This window comes from Zootoca vivipara, chromosome 7, assembly GCF_963506605.1.
Source record: "Zootoca vivipara chromosome 7, rZooViv1.1, whole genome shotgun sequence".
Taxonomy (NCBI): domain Eukaryota; kingdom Metazoa; phylum Chordata; class Lepidosauria; order Squamata; family Lacertidae; genus Zootoca; species Zootoca vivipara.
Window position 1 is genome coordinate 14,016,848 of NC_083282.1, and position 14,604 is coordinate 14,031,451.

Below are 14,604 nucleotides of genomic sequence, written 5' to 3' on the forward strand. Positions count from 1 at the left end.
CTATCTGCCTGAATATAATCATTCTTTAACATAAGTAGTAGTCTTCTTTCCATTATCAACCCCTCCCCTTGTTGGTTGGGAAAGCAGATGCATATTGAATTCTTGCATCTGCATCTGGATTGATAAAAACAACAGCATTGACATCAAGCCGACCAGCCTCCCAGGCTCTCCGAGCAATCTTTGTGTTGCACAAAGTTGGCCTCTTGCAGTTGCCAGGTTTTCACACCCTGAATTATGAATGTTCTCCTCTGAATATGGTTTATTTTCTGGGAGATGGTACTCTGGGACATTATGCAAGCTCTTTTCCAGCTTTTCCATGGACCAAAGCCAGGGTTTAGCGTACACAAGGCAGTGTGAGCCAGGCCATTTCTTCTTGCTGAAGAAAAAGAAGGGGAAAAGAAAGTCCTTAATATATTCAAAGATGTTTGCAAGTGCTTTGCAATATTTCTTTTTTTAAAAAATAATAATTTTTATTTGATTTTACAAGTCTGAAATTATAACACTTGTAGATTCCTCCAAATCTCTGGACTTCCCACCATCCCCTCCATAGGTCCTATTGTTAACCTTTTCAACTGCATATTATTCAATAGTCCATTTTATATATCACTCCATTATTTGCATAGTACTTGCTACATTACAAGTGTTATTGCAGTCCTGCTGAAGTTTTCATCTGCAAGATAAACGAGTTCCGATTCTTTGCTAAAGTTTTTGTCTTCTTGGTTCCTGAGCTTTCTGGTCAATTCTGTGCTTTGCAATCTTAAGTGTGTAAATTAATCTAAGCTGAGAAGGGGGGGTGCCTAAAACAATGCTCTTGTTTCTTAGCTCCAAACCAGGAGAAAATTGTTCCATTCCCTAGTTTAGGGAAAGGAGAAGAGGGAAGGCAAACAGTGGGAAACAAAAAAGCAGGGAGAAATAACTTTGGCATTAACAGCTAGGGGATCTGCTCCACCACAGTCCTCCTATGGGCAAACGGGGGGCGGGGGGGCGGCGCCGGGCAGATATTTGCACCCCGGCACCGCATATGCTGATGACAGCCCTGAGGCCAACTCTGCTTTTCCCTAGGGGAATCCAACATTTTCTCTCATCCTCCCCCCTGCAGTACTTGACAGAGTAATCCAAAAGGAACAGGGCGCACCTGTCGGAGGTTGGGCACCTTATTGTATCACCTCTGTATTTTACACTGAACCAAGAAGGGGGGGGGCATCAGCTGGCAGTTTACATCAGTGGGAGGCTTCGTTTGGCAGATGAGTTAATCAGCTACAAAGTCATTCCCAGGGTTAGGGAAATAGTCTAGAAAATGTGTAGGTATTATTTGTTCTAATGGGTAATGGATCAAACTTTAAAGCCTTGCTAAAAAGTAAAAAATATAGATTGGGGGTTGGGTTGGGGAGTGATGGCCTGAGCCATTGTTACTTACCTCACACACCTGTAATACTGGTTTGAATCAGCCAGGACCAGGAAAGAAAGCAGGGCTGCTCTGGAAAGAATTGCATGTTTTCCTGACCCCCTTTTACTTTTTTTTTAAAAAAAAAATTATATTTATTAGTATTTTCAACTTAAGATTTCATTCACATCATTATATTACATCATAATACCCTATAAAAAGGAGCATAAGAAAAAAGAGAAAAAAGAAAAGAAAAAAAGAAAATTACAAAAAGAAAAAAGAAAAAAACCAATCTTGTGTTAATAACTCTGTCATAACTTCGACTTCCCCGTTCCTCCCTTCCCGAGTCTAGTTATATCCCATATTAGCAATTTTCATAATTAAATGATTCCAAAACCATCAATTTAAAACTTAAAATAATACCTTATATAAAATTCTTTAAACCACATAATATACTACTTATTCCTCTAATTATTCCCTTTAGCCTATTAATTTTCACTAAACATATTGTAACTTATACACTCTAACAATTCTAGCATCTCACCTTTATCAAATAAATTCTAAATCCCCTCTCCTCAACCGGATTACATTCCCCTGGATGTCCCAACCAGCTCTTATATACAGTCCAGTTTCAAACCATTTAATCCGTCCCTTAATTACATTAAATCTCAACCCACTCTGTCTCTCGACCACTCCAGCCCAGCTTCCTCTCTCCAACAGCCCCTCTGCCGACCCCACTCCAGTTTCCTCTTTTTCTTGTCCCCCCATTTAACATGTCCTTCGCCTGGTTCTTGCCTCCTTTCTCTCACTAAGGAGGTTCGTTTCCTGATCCCCTTTTACGTGCCTGAAAGCTGCTTCAGTTGTATCTGTGTGGGAGGATTAGTCGAGTTCTTCATGTCAAACCTCCGGCCCTTGCTGCCCAACTGCCTTGTTTGTGCCCCACCAGCTGCACTGCTCCTGCTTTGAAGGATACAAAATGTACCAGAGCTTAACTCTTGCCCCCAACCCTGGCCAATTGGCATACTTCCCATGACTCCAGCAACTTCCTGCACTCGCCAGCCAGCCCTGCCGTCTACGTTCCCACCAGCCGGATGCCTTCCATGCTCCAGAGCCTGCCTTACCTGCAGAGCTGCGAACCCGCCCACCAGGGCCACCCCCTGAGTAGCCACCCAGGATGGGTGCAGCCGGCCAGTGCCGAGGGCTTGCACTTCAATGCCAGCAGCCCTCATGCGCCGCCAGGGTTCTCCTACTCCCAAAGCCCCCCTGGCGGTAGCGGTGCTGGACAAGAGGCAGGCTACCAGAGCCCCTTGTTGCTGGGCTCCGGGGGGGGGGCGTGACCAGTATGGCAATGCTCTGGTGCGCTCGGTCAACGGGTCCTACTCCAGCCCTTATCCTGGGGCTTACGTCAGCTCTGCGGAGATGCCGCCATCTTGGACTGTGGGGCACTTTGAGAGCACCGTCTTGCACAGCCTTAAGACACGACAGGGGGGCTTGCCTGGCCGGAGACCCACATTTGAGTTATTGGAGGAATTCCCCGGAGATGGCAGAGAATGTGTTAACTGTGGAGCGATGTCCACTCCACTTTGGAGGAAAGATGGGACAGGGCACTACCTCACACCTTAGGTGCTCTGCCACTCAACCCAATACAAGGAGTCATTAAATGTCTAAATTTCGACGTGTTTTGTAGTGGAGGCAACCAAGGATGGGGAGGAGATAATCTGCTTGGTGGCAGTGGCAAGAAGGAGGGTATTGTCATTTCGTTGTTGTTGTTGTTACTGCTGCTGTTGCTGCTGCTGCCTTCCTTTCCCCTCATGGCTCAGGCTGCAGCCTTTGCTGTCACACCATGCCATCCCCTCTTCCTGTTGAAACATACTGAATAAGTGTGTGTGTGTGTGTGTATGTGTGTGTGTGTGTGTATGTGTGTGTGTGTGTATAATATAATTTTTATTAAATTTTATAAAAAGAAAGGAATAACATCCATATAATTATACATTGTTATAACATCCGTATTCAAATATAGAAAATAAAAAAACAAAAAATTAAAACAAAACAAAACAACAACAACAACAACAACAACAACAACAACAACAACAACATATACATTCCATTTTTTCTCATTTTAGTAGGGGACTTCCCCGGGTCCCCCTTCTAACGGTTCATTGCATATCATTCTTGGCAAATTCTATATCTTATTATCCAAATCTAATTACAGTATCCTTTTCTCAATTTTACAACTCATTATAATATTCTAACCTATTTTCAATTATATCTCACTTAATTTCTTAACCTGCAACTTCACAATTGCTTATAATTCTCCTCATACATCAATTCTACAATATTTTTTTTTATAATAAATTCTAAATTTCTTCCATTCCTCTTCCACCTTCTCTTCTCCCCGGTCGCGTAGTCTTCCGGTCAGGTCAGCAAGTTCCATATAGCCCAGCATCTTTATTTGCCATTCTTCCACTGTAGGTATCTTCTGTGCCTTCCTTTCATAGGCAGAAACATACTGAATAAGTATTGCTGGCCACTGGAAAAGATAGTAGAGGAGCTTCCAAACAGGTTAAGACATTGTAGCAAACCAGACCTCATACTATTTTCACACAAGGGGCATGTTATCTATCCATTGTTTTCCTGTAGCATTGCAGAGGGAAAATGTTTCATGATTGAGCTGCAAACCAGCTCTGAGTTGGTTTTGTCTTTGCCTTTGTAACAAAACCACCTGCAGACATACCACGGGATCATACGCCCACTAGGAGTTGAATTAGTTTCTCCATGAGAGTTGTCACAGCTGGAACCAAACTGAAGAGAAAGAAAGCCTCTGCTCCTAAATAAATAACGGTAGGATTTAGGTGCTACCTCAAGGGACAGATGCAAAGGAACAAATAAGTCAACATTCTGTTTTAGATGCTTGGTAATAGGTCACTTCCCTGCTGCTCAGCTTATTGTAAACACTTCAGATATCAGATGATGTATTCCCTCCGTGATTCTCATGGAGCTGGTGTGATCCTCTTTGAGTCACTGAGCAATAGTACATCTGTAGCAGGCGAAGCAATCGCTCCGGCTGCAGTATGAAGCTGATATGACTTTGCTAAACTCAAAAAGCCTTTTTGAGATTAGAATTAAGGTGGGTGCTGCTGTCCACACACACATAACCGAATGAGACGTGCTGTGGTAGGAAAGCTTCAAACAAGCTGAAACAAATTTTGAATTTTTGGAGAGACTGCTCTGATGAGCTCAAGCCACTTGTATTATTTCGTATTCTAGCAGCATCAAGGAGGCTCTCCCATATTTGATAGTTTTATGGGGTTCGTTTTAATTAAGTTATGTCTTCTTCTTCTTCTTCTTCTTCTTCTTCTTCTTCTTCTTCTTCTTCTTCTTCTTCTTCTTCATTCTCAAATGACTTCACTTGCCTTCCTCTTATGGTCAATATATGCATCCCCACTGCTGAGGCAATGAGGAGGCAATCCTTCTCTTCTCAACCCATCTCTGCATAACATAGACTAGAAATGTCATTTTTGAGGCCTTCCGATTGCCAAAAGAAATGGGCAGTTTTCACTGGGGAAAGGGTGGGGGGAAGAGGATGTTTACAAGAAGTATCCCGCCTGTCACTTACAAAATCTATTTGTAACCAGCATGTCATTTGGGTAGTTTACATCTTTTTGAAATGTTGCTACAACAATTAAAAACTAAAAAACAGTTAAAATAGATTATTACAATCTCAGGGCTGAAACTTGTTCATGTCTTATCCACATATAGGGCAACTGGGTCTTGACTGGGTGGGTGGCTTTGATGCCATGTTTTTAGTTCCACGCTTGGTGCCATCTCCAATTCCTGTGTGGATTCCACTACGCATTGTCCACAGTTGTCTATAAGGAAACTTCAGTCTATGATCTCCTGCTCCTGGGCTGGATATTCAAAGGATGGGGACGGGACACCTAAAGTGATTGGTGTCCCAATCATGTGGGACCTACACATGAGCAGAAGCTCACACCACATTCTTTCCCCTTACAGACAGCTGTGCACAGTCTGCATTTGTCCTAGGCAGTGGTAAAAAAAAAAAGGGGGGATAAAGGACCCCTGAATGGTTAAGTTCAGTCAAAGGCAACATGGGGGTTGGGACAGTCTTTTATAATAATAACAATAACAATAGCAATTTATTATTTATTCCCTGCCCATCTGGCTGGGTTTCCTCAGCCACTCTGGGCGGCTTCCAACAGAAAAATAAAACACACTAATCTATTAAACATTAAAAGCATCCCTGAACAGGGCTGCCTTCAGATGTCTTCTAAAAGTCTGGTAGTTGTTTTCCTCTTTGACATCTGTTGGGAGGGCATTCCACAGGGCAGGCACCACCACCGAGAAGGTCCTCTGCCTAGTTCCCTGCAACTTGGCTTCTCGCAATGAGGGAACCGCCAGAAGGCCCTCGGTGCTGGACCTCAGTGTCCGGGTAGAATGATGGAGGTGGAGACGCTCCTTCAGGTATACTGGACCGAGGCCACTTAGGGCTTTAAAGGTCAGCACCAACACTTTGAATTGTGCTCGGAAACGTACTTTTTAGGCCGAGGGAGCCGGCGTTTGTCCGCAGACAGCTTTCTGGGTCATGTGGCCAGCATGACTGGACCGCTTCTGGCGCAACGGAACACATGATGGAAACCAGAGCACATGGAAACTCTGTTTACCTTCCTGCTGCAGCGGTACCTATTTATCTACTTGCACCAGCCTGCTTTCGAACTGCTAGGTTGGCAGGAGCTGGGACAGAGCAACGGGAGCTCACCCTGTCGTGGGGATTTGAACCACTGACCTTCTGATCTGCAAGCCCAAGAGGCTCAGTGGTTTAGACCACAGTGCCATCCGCATTATGTAAAGCTAGGAGCAGGGCTGACAGTGCAGAGCCCACTCCACCATCAACACACAATTGCCCTACACATAGTAATGTGAAAGGGACTGAATGACCACGCCATATTATGGGTGCACATCAAAATGAACAAAAATAGCACACTCGATTTGAAATTAATCTACGAAATTAGAAATGGCACAATCCATCTGAAATTACTCTCTTAAATTCTACTGATTTAAGTGGGAAATAGTTATCTGCTATTATTGCTGGACAGAGCAACATCTCCCAAGGGTATAGCACAGATACTATATATCCATGCTACAGACCAGGGTTACCCAATGTGATGTCCTTTAAATGTTGTTGGGCTACTGCTTCCATCGGCCCTAACCAGTATGGACAATGGTTAGAGAAGATGGGAGTTGTAGTCCAGCAGTATCTAAACAGCACTACATTTTCTATCTTTGCTACAGGCTAATGTCACAGAGTGCTAGGACTGTGAAAATCTGAGCTCAAATCCTCACTCAGACATGGAACTTTCTGGGTTGTCACAGTCTCTCAGTCTAACCTACTGCACAAGGTTTCTGTGAAACAACCGTGTATTCTGCCCTGAGCTTCTTGGAAGGAGGCAAGATAGAAATTCAACAAACATCAGTTTGCTGTCATGGCTTCCTCGAACTATCCTGTGAATTGTTGTATGAAGCAGGTGCTATGAATATGCTGACAGAAATATAATTTTGCAGTTTGCTGGGGAAAGAGAAACCACTGCAAAAGTAACTTCTGTACATATTTGGTGTGTCCACAATAAATGAAGGGTTTAAGATATACAAGCACCACAATGCAATATGATCTGGGACCTTGTCTTGATCCCAGTGGTTTCATTTAGCTTGGATGCATGCAGAATTCGAAAATAAACTCTCCCTCTCTTGTCAGTGGCATTCTAAGGACTTTGACATTTAGTCAAGGTGACCACAAGTAGCTAACTCCACCCCCCCCTCTTCGTTTAAGAAAATCGATAATGCAAATCGCAATGTCTTAGAAATACCAGGGCGAGGGTCAGCTTTATAGAAAACTCACTTTAACTTGCATCATTGCATCTTATTACAGAGAGAGGGTAGGGAGAAGTCACTGGTTTAATTAATGCCTGTGCTGTGTGGTGCTGAAGGGACAGCTTATACAGGCAGCCTGCCAGTGGGGGCTTTTATTTTGCTTCGTTAATAAAGGGGAACAAATGGTCTAATTTGAAGCTTGCCTACTTGTCTTTTGTTAGGTGCCAAGCTGTCAATGTGAACACATGCAAGCATGGAAAGGGATTTTGACGCTCAGCAGCTACATCATGCTTCGGTGGTCATAACTGATAACTTGGTTGTAGTGCAGAAGAAGTCCAGTTATTTTACATATACATACAGTACGTACATAAAAGCCCATAGTAAGGGTTTTTTTGGGGGGGGTGTTTGTGTTCTTCCTTCCTTCCTTCTCCTCTTGTTCTTCTCATTCCAGCCTGGATATAAGATTTATAAATTAATTCAGAGAAGCAGCAATGCAAGGGAGCGGAGCAGAGAAAAGCCCACCTGAGTCTTGGGGATGGGTGATGCATTTAAATGTGTATAGACACATGCCTGCAGGGCAACTGTAGCCCCTCTGAGATCAAACCCTGCAAAACCCTGAGCTGATCCCTCCTCAAGGAGAAATGAAAGCAGTGGGAACTTTCAGGAAGAGGTATCAGTGGACAGGAAGGGATAGAGGATGTACAGTTTATTGGCCCAAGAGCAGACACCAGCTCAATGAGGAACAGTTTAATAAAAATTCAGAGGAGTTTCTAAGACCTGCCATAACTGAAACAGCAGGCCTAAGAAACTGCCCAGGTCAGGTGGCCCTAGAGTAAGTCCTCAAACTACCAGGTCCTTATCGCTAAAGGAGTATCAACCAATTACAAGCTCTGCCATTACAGGGGAGAGGAGGAAAGGAGGACAAGGAGTCTCCCCAATGCATCACTTCTCCCCCATGTTCCTGCCATTTCAACAGTTTTAGAACCATGAGACCTTTAGCGTCCTGGGACAGCCCTTGTGACTCACAGAATTGTAAGGAAATTCTAAACTGCCCTATGAGCCTGTCAGAAAAACAGAATCCTCTTTCATGAGGGAAATTGGAGGCTAGGATTTTGGCCCAGCGCAACACCCAAGATCACTGTTGCCATAGATCTAGTTACAGGTAGGTAGCCGTGTTGGTCTGACGTAGTCGAAACAAAATTTAAAAATTCCTTCCAGTAGCACCTTAGAGACCAACTAAGTTTGGCAAATTTAGTTGGTCTCTAAGGTGCTGCTGGAAGGAATTTTTTATTTTATTTTGTTGCCATAGAATCAGTGAGAAGGAGGGAAAAGATGCCTTGATGCAATGAAATCCATACTGGGCTTAGTGGAGGGTGGTCGGCTGTTTATTTATTTATTTATTATTATTATTTGTATACCACCCTATACCCGCGGGTCTCAGGGCCATCACAACATAAAATCACAATATAAAAACACAAAATGTATAATAAATAAATAAATAAATAAATAAATAAAATGGAAAACAAAAACAACTAAGTAACTCCCCCCCTCCCCAACACATTTTTAAAATGGTATTAGGTGTCAATCAGCCAAAGACCTGGTTAAAGAGAAACACCTTTGCCAGGTGCCTAAACGTGTATATAATGAAGGCTTCAGCTAAACCTCCCTAAAAGGAGCTGGTAGCAACCTGACTTCCTGAATTATGATCAGAAGTGCTTCCTTAGCCAAACCCACAGGCTCCACACTTTAAGCCATTAGGTTATATAACTAAACTAAATGATAGCATTCATTTTCATGTCCCCTTCGTACTGGGGGAATCTCACCCCCCCCTTCCCCATTTTTCAGATGATATACATCCATAGGGAAGTGTGTTATATGGATTTTGTGTTAAGTCGTTTTCTATTCCACCATCAATCCTCAAAATTATAGTCACGCTGCCTTTGCCTCAACTGTGTATTCCCCGATGTTCCCTTCATCTGATGCATTTTTAAAAAATAAAGTCTTGTTCATTTTGTGTGAGTGAGAAGGAGAGGTGGAACAAAAAGGAAAACAGCTTCATGTGAACAATGTTGTTCTTCTTGACCTTCAGTTTCCAATAATAGTTCGTAAGACAAAGTATTTCCTCAGAACAGCTGTTGTGGATATGCCTCTGTGCCTCCCCGGGTTTAATGGCTTTTTAATAGGTAGAATTGTTTGAAGCATTCTGCCGTTGAAAAATATTTCTCACTTCTTAAATAAAGGAGAGTGTCTTATTGACTTTTAAAGAATTACACTATTTTTTATGCATTGGAGCTGTTCTCAGCTAATCCTTTCCCCACTTTTTCACTGCATGAACAGCTAAGTAGACCCACAGACAGCAATCCTTGGAGTAAGCCTGATTCCCTTTTTACTTCATTGAAATCAGGCTGTTAGGGCACATTCACACAGAACGTGTTGATTAATGGATGGCAGGAAAACCAAGTGTGGGAATTTGCATGTGTGAGTGACATCACCTTGAATCAGTTCAAAAGCTCTGCACTTGTCAGATTATTGGTGGCGCAGCAAGCATCAGGGCCCTCCTCAACCATTATACTAGTGAGGGAATTTTTGTGAACGGCTTTTGCACTTGCTCAATGTTCTAGAAGAGATGTGGCTGTATTCTTCATTATTCTTTATTAAACTTACTAGTTGCTTGTTACCTGAAGGTCTCCTAGTGACGTACGGCAAAGAACAATATACAGTACATAATAGGTAAAGGACCCCTGGATGGTTAAGTCCAGTCAAAGGTGCGACGAAAGACCCTTGCTTCCGTCTTATTTATTCTGCCTATCACTTAATGCAGGAACTAACAGGGATGCTCTGGGGTAAACCGAGCCTCCCCCTTTTGTTCCCTTTAGCCTATCCTGTATTCCCTCATGCACTCGAGGGTTTTATTCTTTTTCTTCTCCTTTTATACAAAAGAGAGTCCTCTTCCAGCGTAAACGTGGCTAGGTACCTTTTAAAGTTCTGAGACTATCCCTTGTGTCCACAGTATAGGGAGTTCTGCCTCTAGAAATCCCTTTCGGTAAAAGCTTGCCTCTGTCTGCCTGGCTCGCCCTCTTGGTGCACCCCAAAGATACAAACCAACCGTTCCCCACTCGAAGGAAGTGTTGTCTTTTTAATGGATGTCCTTCTGAATGAGTTTGGGAGCTGGGGGCACTGTTATACAGTGGTTCCGCTCCTTCCTCCTGGGCCGTGTTCAGAAAGTGGTGGTGGGGGAGGAGTGTTCAGACCCCTGGCCTCTCACTTGTGGGTGCCTCAGGGTTCTGTCCTCTCCCCCATGCTTTTTAACATCTACATGCAGCCGCTGGGAGAGATCATCAGGGGGTTTGGGCTGGGTGTTCACCAGTATGCGGATGATACCCAGCTCTACCTCTCTTTCAAATCAGAACCAGTGAAGGCAGTGAAGGTCCTGTGTGAGTGCTTGGAGGCGGTTGGAGGTTGGATGGCAGCAAACAGATTGAGGTTGAATCCTGACAAGACAGAAGTGTGGGATGGAACACTGGGGCAGACAAGTCACAACAGTTCCTAGAGTGTCCACTAACAGGAACTCACCTGGAGGTACATCTGACTACAGGTCAGTTCCTGTTCCCTCAGACATGCAAATGAGTTGGATTAGATAAGCCCCTAGCCTGCAATCACTCTCTCTCTTAGATACTTCCTCCCTCGATGAGGACACATCTCCAGAGAATCTCCAGTTAGCATGGTTCTCACTCTAGGCCTGCAGCCAAGAGTGAGACCAAATGGAGTCTTACTTTACTAAGTAGTCTCTAGATGTATATATACTTGTAACTTTTCTAAGCAAGCCTGCCTTTCTGAGATTATGCTGTAACTCAGGATGAAACTGTAAGTAAACTCTATCTTATTTTATAAACACTGTGTTGTGTATTTCTTTTAAGAGGGACAAAGGGGACTTTTGCCAGGAAGTGTAATATTGTTATAGAGATTCTAGCGAATCTAACGCACATGCTTTGCTGCGCACAAAAGGGGAATGTCACTCTGCTAATATTGGAAGCTTGCTAACACAAGCTTGGATAGGATCTATCTAATAATATATCCTAATCCACATCCCTAACATTCCCATAAAGGGTTATTACGGCCCAGGACTGCGTATTTTTGTGTATTTTTGAAGGATTGCTTTGGATTGTGATTTTGAACTGAGTAGGATTTTTTCAGTTAGAACTTCCTGGTAAGCACATGGTCTATTGTTCTCCAGTGTGCCTAGGGGATTAGCTACCCCTCCCCTCCCTCAGAGTTTACAGCACTGAGAACTCAGAGGCAGTGAAGATTATTTTGCATTTTGAGATATTTTTTAGAGATTTTGATTTTGGAATTTTTGGCAAATTTTTAGAATTTTGAGATTCCAAGATGGCTTTTGCAGATTTTGATAGTGGAGTTAAGCCAGGATTCATGGCTCTAGATGATGACAATTATGTATTTTGGAAACAACGCCTGATAGCATTTTTAGATGCAAGGAATGTTTTGGATGCCATTGAAAATCCTATGCCTACTGGCACAACAGCAGAGGATTTAGCCAAGATAGCAAATTGGAAACGCATGAACAGCGAGGCCAGATACATAATTTTGAGTGGACTTCGCAACAGGCATCTAACATCAGTTAATAGCAAAGATGATGCAGCTAAAATCTTAAAAGATATTGAGCGCAGGTATGGAGCATCTACTAAGAACTCCTACAGGAATTTGATGAGCAAATTAACTGCGCTGAGGATGAATTCAAGAGAAGAATTCACTGACCATATCAGCAAATTTAGTGAAATTGTTCAGAGGATTGATCTTACTCCTAAAGCCCTTGATGAAGAAACAAAGGTTTCATTTTTGATAGCATCTCTAGGACCAAGCTTCAGTTCATTCAAGAGTTGCATGGATCACAAAAAGGACCTGACTTTTGAAGAACTGATTGATCATTTGAGAGAGGAATGCAGAGATTACCTTGATTCTTTAGAAAGGAATACAGGGAGAAAGGACACTAATTATGCTTCCAAGCATTTTCAAAGGTCCAGACAAACGCCAAAGGAAATAATTTGCTTTAACTGCAATTTAAAAGGGCACATGGCAAAGGAATGCCGGGCACCTAGGAATAAATCCCGCCCCTTTCCACCAAAAGGCGAAAAGAAGGGGGGTCGTGGGCGTGCAATGATATTGCAAGAAAGAAATGTAGCTATCCAGAGCTGTGAAGGAAAGCGCAATAAGTGGCTTCTGGACAGTGCAGCAAGCAGCCACTTCTGTTATAAAAGGGAATATTTCAATGAAATAGACAATAATAAACAGTCTGAGATCGAAATTGCTGATGGAAATGTTATAAAGTCAATAGGTGCAGGATCTTTGAACTTGAATTTCAAAGTGAACAATGAGTCTTTTGATACTACAGTGAGTAATGTTAAGTATGCACCAAAGCTGAACTGTAATCTAATAAGTGTGTCTAGCTTGGACAAGAAAGGTTTTGAAATTATATTTAAAAATGGACAATGCAATGTGATAAAAGATGGTGAAGTGTTTATTCAAGCCAAACTAATCAATGATGTGTATGAGATTGATATTTCAGAGAATGAGTCTGCAAGGGTTGCACAACCCAGCAAAAAGGATCAACCAGATCTGGAACTCTGGCACAAAAGGCTTGGACACAGGGATACCAACCTTATCCTGAAAATGCAGAAGGAAAATCTGGTAAAAGGTCTACAGGTAAAGAATTGCAGTACACCAATGCCAAACTGTACAACTTGCATAACTGAAAAGGCAGTCAAGCCTTCCTTCCCACGTTGTACAGAGAAGAGAAGCACAAAAGTCATGGACACTGTTCATACTGACCTATGTGGTCCGCTGAATGTACCTTCCCTAGGAAACAATAAGTACATTCTGATATTTATAGATGACTTCTCAAGATATTGTGTTGGATATTTTCTAGAAGAAAAGAGTCAGACACCGGAATTGTTCAAACTGTACTTAAACATGGTGAAGAACAAATTCCAGAGAGCTCCTTCCACCTTAATTTCGGATAATGGTGGAGAGTTTTGCTCACGGCCGATGAAGGCCATCATGGCACAAGAAGGCATAGCACATGTAACTACAGTTGCTTACACGCCTCAACAGAACTCCATTGCTGAGAGAAAGTTTAGGTCTATTATGGAGATGACAAGGTGCATGCTAAAAGAGGCCAACTTGTCACAGAAGCTATGGGGTGAAGCGGCGAATACGGCGATTTATTTGCAAAACAGATTGCCTACAAAGGGTGCAGAACGCACACCATTTGAACTTTGGCACGGGAGAGTCCCAAGTCTGCAGCACATACGTGTGTTTGGAAGTGTCTGTTATTACCACGTGCCCAAAGAGCGCAGACACAAGCTTGACTCCAGAGCAAAGGCAGGTATCCTGGTTGGATATGCTCCTGGAGGAAAGGGATATAGAGTTCTAGATCCAAAGAGTGGCAGAGTAGACCCATACCATGTGGTTCATTTTGATGAACAGGGAAAGTTTGATACAAAGAACACAGTTATTGACTGTTCTAGAGAGTCACCAGATGAAGAGTTTATAAGTTTTCCTTTAGCACAAGGAACTAATATACCTTCTAGTGTCACAACACCCCCTACAGGCGACACCCCAGAAGACGCAGAGGTCCAGACCCCTGGCGGCACCAGAGACGAAGAGGAGGAGCTGTACGTGGACATGCCAGCGTTGGAGGAGGATGAGGATGCTGATGCGGTTGCACAACCAGAGGTCAGATGCTCATCCAGAACCAACAAGGGCGTTCCGCCACTACGACTGTCCTACTTTGCAGGGTCGGCGTCTCCACCAGAACCTTCCACTTGGGAAGAGGTAGAACAGATGCCAGCCACCGAAGCCAGTCTCTGGAGGAAAGCCGCGCAGGAGGAGATTGACGCACTGCACAAGAACAAGACCTGGACACTCACAGAATTACCTGCTGGTAAGAAAGCAATTGGGAGCAAATGGGTGTTCAAGGTTAAAAGGGGTTCAGAAGGGGAGGTGCAACGTTACAAAGCAAGACTAGTGGCACAAGGTTTTTCACAGCAATATGGCCACGACTATGACCAAGTCTTTGCACCGACAGTGAGATACAGTAGCGTAAGATTACTTTTAAGCATCGCAGCATCAAAAGGGATGGAGGTGAAACACATCGATATAGCTACTGCGTTTTTGCATGGGGAAATTTCTGAAGAAATTTACATGAAGCAGCCTAAAGGTTTTATAAAGCCAAATGAGGCACATTTGGTTTGCAAGCTTCAAAAGGGACTGTATGGTTTAAAACAAGCAGCCAGAGCCTGGAACTTGAAATTGCATGG

The 14,604-nt window shown here is 43.2% G+C and overlaps 1 pseudogene; it reads left to right on the forward strand.

Moving 5' to 3' along the window:
- Nucleotides 1–2,236: 2,236 nt before the first annotated feature.
- LOC118089143 (transcription factor GATA-5-like) lies at nucleotides 2,237–3,007 on the forward strand (annotated as a pseudogene).
- Nucleotides 3,008–14,604: the final 11,597 nt, after the last annotated feature.